The sequence below is a fragment of the Alosa pseudoharengus genome, unplaced genomic scaffold (assembly GCF_046254945.1).
Source record: "Alosa pseudoharengus isolate Yale_2024_CS ecotype anadromous, Long Island Sound unplaced genomic scaffold, YU_APseudo_1.1 YU_APseudo_1.1_scf_3, whole genome shotgun sequence".
In the NCBI taxonomy this organism is placed as follows: domain Eukaryota; kingdom Metazoa; phylum Chordata; class Actinopteri; order Clupeiformes; family Clupeidae; genus Alosa; species Alosa pseudoharengus.
This window is the reverse complement of record NW_027468718.1, coordinates 8,206,609-8,217,212: the sequence shown is the minus strand read 5'-3', so window position 1 is coordinate 8,217,212 and position 10,604 is coordinate 8,206,609. Positions and strand designations below refer to the sequence as shown.

General features: G+C 50.0%; 1 pseudogene; it reads left to right on the top strand.

Annotated features, from left to right (window-relative positions):
* The first annotated feature begins 1,937 nt into the window (after positions 1-1,937).
* LOC143099812 (uncharacterized) lies at positions 1,938-8,766 on the top strand (annotated as a pseudogene).
* The last annotated feature ends 1,838 nt before the right edge of the window (positions 8,767-10,604 follow it).

The window sequence follows — 10,604 nt, the reverse complement described above, 5'->3', positions numbered from 1 at the left end:
TCATAGGAATTATAATTATATAATTATATAATAGGCAAAGGCTTCGAGGCAGGGTTTTTGCCTCGAGTCATTTTTGTAATCGAGTTATTCGAGTAACTCGAATCGTTTCAGCCCTAATGTTCTCCTCAGCACTCTTCTGCCAAGAACATGTCTTCTCCTTGGTCTGTGCCTCGTCGCCAGTCAGCTCCTGTGGCCTAGTCCACACGTACCAAACCGATCTTTTTTTCCTCCGTCTTCCCTGGAACCGTATCAAGAATATTTGCGTCCAAACGGATCCATCTCAACACGACTCAACATGTTACTTCATACCCCAGGCCTATAGGTGGCACTGTTACTTTACAGAAATTGACCAAAACTTGCGCTTTACAAACAGACAGAATAGGCTACGACGAAATGGCTAGTGCAAGGAAACCAGAATTGTTTGTGTGGACTGATGGTGAACTGTCAACTGTAGTCAACTGTAAAACTAATAAACTTTATTTTACGGTTTGTGAAGGGTGCAGTCCCGTCCTTTATTTGGCTAACGCAGGTAGGCCTACTAATCATTACTTTCTTTGGTTGTAGGATAGTCCGTGATTCACATTAGTTTTGGCTATCACCGCAATTAAGCTACTAAATGCAAGGCTTACCCAAGTTCTAGGCTATTCTGTCGCCACATTTATAATGCTATAAAACCTTCGTTAGTAACAGTCAATACGTTTGCCTGCATCAAATCGCGCATTTGCATTCAGTGTGCTACCATCGGCTTAACGTGAGTTCTAAGCGTCTGCTTATATCTGATTTCACTCGACTGTGAATGCATGTATATATGTTGTAAGACATGTAAAATAAATGAATGACACTGGCACTACGCACAAATTAGGCCTAATGTAGCCTAAACTTACACCGCACTTTCCTCTTAAGTTCTCTCGCTTCACTGACAGTAGCTAGAATGCATAAAAAAACACCGGGAAAAACAGTGTTCAGTCCACCAAGTCATAAGCTATCGGCGCTGCGCAGCACCAGTTGTGATATTTATCTTACGGAGTGTAATCCTAGGTAATGTCATGTATGAAAACTAGTATTGTTAGGCAATACTATAAGTGCAAGTCCAGGGCAGCTGAGGTGTGGCGATGACATCATCGATACGCAAGCAGGATGTGCGGTTTCGCTGTCTAAACGAATTCAAACGGGCTACGGTTTCAGATTTTTCCACTCTGGAACCAGGTTTCAGAAAAGTGCGGTTTCGGGCAGTGCGTTTACAGGATTCGTTTGGACGATCCGCCAAGACGAAGCAAAACCTCTGCGTTAAACCTAAAAAGCGTCTCCATGTGGATAGGCCCTGTGTCTACGGAACATGGCCCGATTTCTGTGAGTGATTTTTGATTTGTGTGTGTGTAAGCTATTGGATGTCTTAAATTACCCTTGGGATGAATAAAGTATCTATCTTTCTCTCTCTCTCCCCAGCGTTTTTCTACTAGGGCAAGGTCCTTTCATCCCAAGAATTAACCTTAGCGCCAGATAGCTCCCCATACTCCCTGAAAATACCCTTAACCACCCCAACCTCCCAGTCATCCGGTCGTCTGCATATAAGGACACCTTCATCCGCCCCACCCCCCCCATCCGGCAGATGAACGCCACCAAGGCGCGGCTTCTGCCACAGCCTCTATCGCCAAGATGTAGAGGAGCGGCGACAAATGGCACTCCTGCCTCACCCCACCCGCCTGCCGCACCGGGGCAGACAGGTGGCCGTTGACCGCCACCCTGCTGATGGCCCCGTGGTACAATAGCCTGACCAAACCCATGGACCGGCCCCCAAAATTCATCCTCTCCATGATGGAGAAGAGAAAACCACCGCCCTCCGCCGGGGCATCCGTAAACCCAGAACATTCAGGGACTCCACCCGAAGACATGCCATCTTAAAAAAACATCCTTTGGAAACCTCTTCGCAGCGGTGCATGCCAACGACACATGGTCTTCATCCTGGCAAAACCGACACTGCCGTCCTGGACAGGCCACCTTCACCAGCGGTCGACTCGCGTGGGAGGTAGGCGGTCCTTACCTTTTGGTGGTCTGGACCCTCTTATCTGCGAGTTATATTGGTTTGTGTGCTTTTTTTGTCTTCAATATTAGTGTTTTTTTCTTTTTTGTCTTGTGTTTTGTGTTTTGTGTTTTTTCAGGACTGAGCAGCTGTCTTTCTCCATGGAGTTTCATTTTACATCAGGCCCAGGTAAGCACTGTTTAGCTCCTTTTTATTGTGTGTTTTTTAGCTTGTTTTAGCCTAGCCTTTTAGCTTAGTTTTTTAGTTAATTTAGCTATTTAAAAAAAAAAAAAAGTCCTCGGGTAGAGAACGTATCAGTTATTAAACTGATAAGAACAGTTTTTTTTTGTACGACTTTATTAACACCCAATCACCAAATCATCACATGATACACATTATCATCAAAATTACACTACCCACCACCAGTACACCACTCTTTATTTAAACCAAACCCATCAGATCCCTCCCATTAACATTCACTCAACATTAACCCACTCCCGCCCTCGGCAGTCCCACCCACATTTCCCTTGCCTTGTCCGTCCCATGAACCACCCCATACTCCTCAATACACCTCCTCACCCTCCCCAAAAACCAAACAAAAACCACCCGTGGAGCCAGCGCCGGGTCCTCTTCCTCACACACCCCTGCCTCCAGTCCCACAGAGCTAATTTCACAAAGGAAACCTAAACCCAAAAGGCAACCCTCCTCCCCACCCGCAAACCCCCCAAGCCCCGCCCCCGCAACACCAAATCTGCTGAAAGTGTTAGTCCCGCCCATCCACCCCACCAGTTCTGTACCATGCTCCAAGTGTCCCTAGCGCCCCGACACGACCACTAAGCGTGGTCCAGAGTCTCTTCCTCCCCACACCCCACAGGGCACAGGGGAGTACGGCTAATACCATGTCTATGCAGCTGCTCCCTCACCAGCAGGCGGTTCAGAGCCACCTGCCAATTCAGGTCCCAACCCTCCCCACACAAGACAGTAGGCTGGATACCCACACAATCAATCCCCCTGACCAGAGATTCCCCAGTCCCACCCTCCTCCCACCTCCTGTCCATTACTCCCGTGTACAAGCACAGCACAGCTTCCCCCTCCCAACACCACCCATTCCCCCTCAAAAAATCCGCCACCCTGTCATAATGCCCAGGTCTGACCAGGGACCAGGGAGACGTACTGGACAAAGATCTCAAACGCCTCATCTCAAACCCCAACCAGAACCTTGCAAAAAACACCGCCTTGTGGGCAAAAAAAACATATAGGCCAGGTAGTTCAGCTGTGGCAACAGGTCTGCTTTAACCCTTGTGTTATCCTCAAATCTTACCGACACTCTTTATCCTTGGGGTCAATTTGACCCCAGCTAAATAAACCCTCAGAAAATGATTATAATTCATATTGTTACCCAGTTTTTTTGTGACCGGTACTTAACAAGAGTGTGATAACCACCATTAAAAGCCCTACAAAACAATCCCACCCCCCCACACCCCTTTATTAACCTTGGAACCCTGGCTGGCAATATTGCCCATCCAGTGTCAGCAGCCCAAAGGCTTGCTGTTGCTTCCCCTTTTGACTTTTACAGTCCTGCCAAAATGACTTATATGTAATAAGTACTTGTGTATGTAATAATGATAATAACAATATGTTCCCATACTATTCAAATACTAATATCCATAATGTCAAATATTCATGTATCTTATGTTTCATACAGCTGGGGTCAAACTGACCCCAAGGAACATCAATGTACAAAATATTTGTACAGGACATTGAAAACATATTATTGAACAAATTTCATGCTAACTCTGTTGTACCCTTCAATTGAGGAAAAGTCATGAAACATGAAGCAAAAAAAAAAGTGAACCATATATTTTATGATGTTAAACGTTGCTTGGGGTCAAATTGACCCCAAGGATAACAGGAGGGTTAACAGCCATAACCCTCCCGGACAAGGAGAGGTACCTTGACCTCCACAGGCCCAAGCTTCTCCCTACCCGCCCCCTCCGGTCATCCCAGTTAAAACCCGCACAATCACCCCGCTGAAAATGCAGCCCCAGAATCTTCAAACCATCCAAAGTCACCCCAAACCCATCCAATGAATCAACCCTCCTCGCTCATTTCCCAAAGAACATGACCAACTTTCCCCTATTAACCTTAGCCCCCGAGGCTTTGCCAAACTCCTCCAGGAGAACAATTACCCTGTCAAAACTCTGCTCGGTGGTAAGGAAAAGACACATCATCTGTGTAGGCGGAGACTTTAGCCTCCGCCCCCCCACCCCCTGGTAGATGTAACCCAGCCACTCGCGATTCCTGCCTCAAGGCAGCCAGCAACGGCTCCAGGACCATGACATAAAGAAGAGGAGACAGAGGGCAACCCTGCCTCACTCCCCCTACCTGTGGGACAGCCCTGGAAAAAATCCCATTAACTCCCACCTTGCTCACCGCCCCCCTATATAGCAACCCAAGCCAAGACAGAAAAAAAAAACCAAACCCCATCCTCTCCAACACTTTAAACAAAAACCTATGGCTAACCCTGTCGAAAGCTTTCTCTTGGTCTAGGCTCAGCACCCCCAGTGGCAATCCCCTCTGTTCCACCCAACAAATGACGTCCCTAACTAAAACTAAATTTAACCCACTACACCTCCCCCTCACCCCACACGTTTGGTCGTCCCCCATTACCGACGCCATCACCGGCCTCAGCCGCATCGACATGGACCCCCACCCCCCGCCGTTCCTCGGCCCCCCCCCCCAACACATCCCAGAATTCCCTGAAGAATTCCAGTCAAACCGTCCTGCCCGGGGGACTTCCCTCCACTCATGGACCAGAGGGCCCTCTCTAGCTCCACAAGCTCCAGAGGTCGATCCAACTCTGCCCTCTGCTCCTCACTCAACCTCCCCTCCAGCTTACCCAAAAACTCAGTAAAGAGACCCTCATAATACCGAGCTGCCGCCCTCCCACTCCAACGCTGACATGTGCCGCTTCACCTGACGCTCCCTCACGGTCTTAAAAAAAAACTTAGAGGGCCTCTCGTCATCCCACGCCCTCACCCGAGCTTGCACACCCAAACGCCGTGCACGATCCTCAAAGTAATCCCGCAACTTTAATTTCACAACCTCCATTTCCCCAACGTCCCGGCCCTTCCCGCCACCCACAGGCCCTCCAACTTCCTGTTCCACATTTTCACCTGCCTCTTTCTCTCCACAAAACCCAGCCTCTCCCAGGAGCCGATTCGGAAACCGCCACCTGGGCCTTTCCCGCCTCAACCCCTCCAACAAGACAGCAGCACTAATCATACAGTGGTCAGAGCACCACACTGGGGACACCCTGAACCACCGCAGGCTCACCCCCCGTGGAAAGAAGAGGTAGTCCAACCTCGACCCCGCCCCCCTCGAGTTACTCAATGTTTCCCCCGACCCGCCCCCACCCACAGCCAAGAAAGCATCTATCAGCAACATATCCCTACACAAATCCTTCAATTCCCCAGCCCCCACTCCCCGCCGCACATCCACGTTAAAGTCCCCCCCTAACACCACCACCCTGTCACATGTCAGCAGCGGAGTGAGCCCAGTGAAGAACCCTGCCTGCCGCCCCCTCCCACTAGGAGCGTACACATTCACCAGCCTTAAATCAAGGCCCCGAAATGTGCAGTCTACACACAAAACCCTCCCCGGCTCACTACATACCACCTACAGGCCGTCCTGGACAGGCCACCTTCACCAGCGGTCAACTCGCGGTGGGAGGTAGGCGGTCCTAACCTTTTGGTGGTTTGGATCCTATTATCTGCGAGTTATATTGGTTTTGTGTGTTTTTTTTTTCTTTTTTGTCTTGTGTTTTGTGTTTTTTCAGGACTGAGCAGCTGTCTTTCTCCATGGAGTTTTATTTAACATCAGGCCCAGGTAAGCGCTGTTTAGCTCCTTTTTATTGCGTGTTTTTTAGCTTGTTTTAGCCTAGCCTTTTAGCTTAGTTTTTTAGTTAATTTATTTATTGTTTTAAGTAGTTTTAAATTGTTTAGTTTAGGTTTAGGCTGGTGGTGCCTCCACCATGTCGGCTGCTCGTGCCGGCATGCGGAGGCACCACAGCGTGCGTTTTAATTTTACTCAAAGAAATGGAAGGCTTGCAGAAATGTCTAGGTTGGATTTTTCTAGAAAGCTAGTCCAACAAACGCTGGGATTTAAAGTAGACGAATTGAATTGTTTAATGACTCTACCTGGAAATAAGGGATTTGATGTTAGTTTTCGCTCGGCTTCACTGTTAAGTGTTTTTTGGCAACGGTTTGATAAGGTTAAAGGGACACCAGGCAAGCCTGATGCTTTTTCTCTACGAAACTCCCCCAAGCTCGGTCTGAAGCTCTTTTCCTTTTCTTTGCGTCTTCGGTTTAAGCTGCTTCTTCGCCGGCTCTGCCATTATACACAAGTTTACAACAATCTCTAGCGTTTCGTTAGCCTGCCTCTGTGCTGTAAACTGATCCTGCTTTGGTTGGCGGATAGGATACACCAAACTTGCAAGTGGGATATTCTTCTTACAGGCAGTAGGGGCGGGCGAGAGAGGAAGGAAGGAAGAAAACTGCACAGAGGGGATTTTAGAAATGATACAACTGTTTTATCAAGACCTTTATGCAGAGAAGGAGGTGCATGAGGAAGTTTTAGAGATTTTAAACAAAACTCTTAACAGTCAACAGGTTTTAACATAAGATTTTACATTGGTTGAGATTTTAAAATGTCTTAAAGGTTTTAAAACAGGAAAATGCCCGGGAGAGGACGGACTCCCCGTGGAATTTTATGTTACCTTTTATGACATTTTAGCCAATGACATGCTGACTGTTTTTAAAGAATTCTACGAACTTGACAGACTTCCAGACAGCTTTAGATCAGGGATAGTTTCTTTACTACACAAAAAAGCCGACAGGACTGACCTTAAAAACTGGACACCAATTACCCTTTTAAATTTTGATTGTAAACTTTTTAGCAGACTTTTAGCATCACGCATGTCGACTGTTTTAGAGTCTGTGCCGTACCTGGAAGGAGGATCACGGACAGCCTAGTGCTGGTCCGAGACGCCATCTGTTTTGCGAGACAGAAACATTAGGCTTTTAGTACTAAATTTAGACTTTGAGAAAGCTTTTGATCGGGTCTCGCACTAGTACCTTTTAAAGGTACTGCAAAAAATGGGGTTTCCAGGGAGGTTTTTAAAGTGGGTGGGTTTGATGTATACGGAAATATACATGCTGAATTTGTGTACATGGGCACTTGACAAAGGCGATTAATGTGCGCTCTGGCGTCCGCCAGGGGTGTCCATTATCCCCACTCCTGTTCGTTGCGTGCATCGAGCCGCTGGCACAGATCTTGAGAAGGGACAAATGGATCAAAGGACTTGACTTGCCAGGTGGACTGACCGCGACATGTACTCTTTACATGGACGACGTGACCCTTTTATTAAATGACGTTTTATCGGCCCAAAGAGCACTCGACTTGACTGACTGGTACGGAAGGGCCTTGGGCGCCAAGCTCAACAGGGGCAAGTCCGAGGCCCAGCTCTTTGGGCTGTGGGGTGACGTAAGACCAGATCTGGCAGTAGATTTTAAACAGACGGACATGAAAATGTTAGGCATCAAATTTGACAACGAGGGTGGTGAACGGGGCAACTGGACTGACATGTTAGGGAAAGTTAGGCAACGACTGGGCTTTTGGGGACTCCGACAGTTGACAGTAGAAGGAAAGATTTTAATAATAAAAGCAGTAATTTTACCATTGTTTTTACTTCTCTGTTCTGTTTTTAGCCCCCCCAAAACCTTTCTTTTAGGTCTGGACCGGGCGGTGTTTTATTTCCTGTGGGGGTCCAAATGGGAGAGACTGAGAAGGGAGGTCCTTAAAAAGAGGAAGGAGAACGGAGGAAAGGGCCTCCCGGACCCCCACCTGTTTTTAGGCAGCAATTTCACCGCCCTGCATTTTAAATACGCAACAACCCCATCCAGAGAGAACAAGACTGCCACCATGGTGAAATTTTGGATGGGGTCCTACCTAAGACAGTTGCGGATTTTAGATACAGAATATATAAAGAAATTTTTAAGTGATGTCACTATTTTAACAAACGCTCAAACACTTGTCTCCCTTGTGCAGGACCGGGAAGCAGTGAGCCCCGTTCCCGGCATCACACTCAGTGAGGCCAAGCAGGCTTGGATGAACGCAGCCCACCCTGCCCTCCAGAACAAGCTGAAGGATCTGGCGTGGATGGCGCTCCATGAGGTCCTCCCGGTCAGAGCCGTGATGCACTCCTGGGGCATGGCAAGAATCAACACCTGCCCGCGGCCAGGATGCGGCCCCCTGCAATGCCCGAGCCTGCCAGCAGGGGAGGTCCAGCTGGACTACCGGCTAGCGGTCAGCGGGGTGGGCCAGGGCGCCAACACCCACCCATCCCAGCCGCCGACTTCGCAGCGCTCTGGCTCACCCTCAACAGCGTCAAAGCCGCATTGTGGACCTCCCGCAACCTGCTGGTGGGGAAGCGCGTGACTGTGTCCCTGCCAGCGTTACGGCGGCTGGTGACATCCACGCGGCAGGAGGTGCCACACGTCGCCAATCGGAGGAGGGGGCCGGGATCACACGCAGGAGGGTCCCGACCCCCACGGCTGCTGGCTCCCGCCGACGCACCCCCACTACCACCATCACGGGACGGAGCAGCGGGCGGAGGGGAGGACCTCCACTGGGTGCATCCGTGCTTGCCTCGCTCTTCTGGGGAGCGGGGTGGAGCCTCTTGTTAGTGGCTCACCCCGGTCCTGCACGACAGAGACTTTTAATTGACTTTTATTGCATTTTATCACATTTGGAACTCTTTTTAAAGTACAGACTTTTAACATCCTTTTACATAAACATGGACTTTTAAACACACACATGGACTTTGCACACACAGACACAGTTTTAAAACAAAAAATGGCTTTTATAGACACATGATTTTATTTTTGTAAAAATGTTCTGTGAAAAAATGAAAGAGAAAAAATGTGAATGTGTGAAACCTACTGAAAGTGTGAAATGTGAAGGCAATGGAAGCCATGTGATGAACAAAATGATGTAACTGTGACGGAAAGTCAAAAATGCACTAAAAAGAGTCCTTGAAATGTGGAAAAACAACCAAAACAAAATGGAATGCCATAATATATGTTTGAGTGACAATAAAAGTTTTCCAAAAGGAAAAGGAATTACAAGATGGAACGAGAAGGCGCAGTAAGGTCGGCCCTGGTGGCGCGGTTAAGGAACTCTGTTCGGATCGAGTTGACGGATGGGGCGACGGAGGAACAACGGCGTCGCTTTTTCAGGTATTTCGTGGTGAAGGCGATATTGAGAGGTATGTTTCAGGTGTAGGCGAGGGACGCGTATTGCGGGGACCCGGTTTGTGGACGCCACCTTCACGGAACTCAGGACGGCGCAGAGGATCGTGGCGGAGTGGGAGGCTCGGCAGTCGGAACATCTTCTCGGGGGACTACGCCTGCGGCCCCTCTTCCTGCAGGAGTATGCCCCTGTGTACCTGCACATGTACAACCCGTACGTGTCGGACCTGGACGTGGAGATTTTCCTGCAGCGGTACTGCAAGGACGTGAAGGGTGGGACCAAACTCAGGGACGAGTTCGGCATTTGGACTGGCAGGCGGCTTTTTGCTGTGCAGCTGAGGCCCAGGCCCGAGGCTCCTGGTGAGTAAATTCACCCCCGGGGCTTTTTCTATTGGTGCGGATAGGGGGTTCTTGTCTTACCTAGGCCAGCCGGTGTACTGCCGCCGGTGTCGGGGGTTGGGGCACGAGAAGTCGGCCTGTTCGGGCCTTCGATGTAGGTTTTGTGGGGAGGAGGGCCACCGGGCTGTTGACTGCCGTGCACCAAAACTGCCACCCACCTGCACCGAGCCTGCCCTGGCAGGGCTGGCTCGTATGCTAACAGGGTGCGGGCGGCTAGCTTGGCCGAGGGGGATGCTGGTGGGCTGGAGCTGCAGGGGGACGCAGATGGGGCGCTTGTTGAGGCGGCGGAGAGAGTGGAGAGGGACCATGACGATGGGCTGATGGTGGAGATTGCCAGGCAGCTGGACCGGGGGCCGGGCACGGAGCAAACAATCGGAGCACATGGGGAGCATTCTAGTTGCGCTAGCATGCTACCAAAGGCTGGCAGTAGCAACCATCTTGGCGTGCTGTCTGAGCAGGAGCAAACAATTGGACCACATGGGGAGCATGCTAGTAGCGCTAGTATGCTCCCGGTGGCTGACAGTGGCAACAGTCTTGGCGCGCTGTCTGGGTGGGTGCAGACAGCCGGAGCTCTTCACAGTGTTGCCTCGCTGCGGGGGTCCGGCGCGCCGCCTGTCCGCTCCCGCCGGTTGGAGGCTTCAGCGGTGGGCCTGTTGCAGCCGGTGCCGGCTCCGGCCATGGATGGGGGTCCGGCCAAGCCCCTGGCGAAGGGGAAAGGTCAGTCGGGGGGGGTTCACTGACTTTTTTCTCTATGTTGGCTGTGGACTGTGGAGGAGTGTTGTGTTGGGGCTTGTATGTGGGGGATTGGGGGGGGGGGGGTGTATATTCTGATGGGGGGTCTTAAGGTGGAATCTTTAAATGTAAAAGGGTTGCAT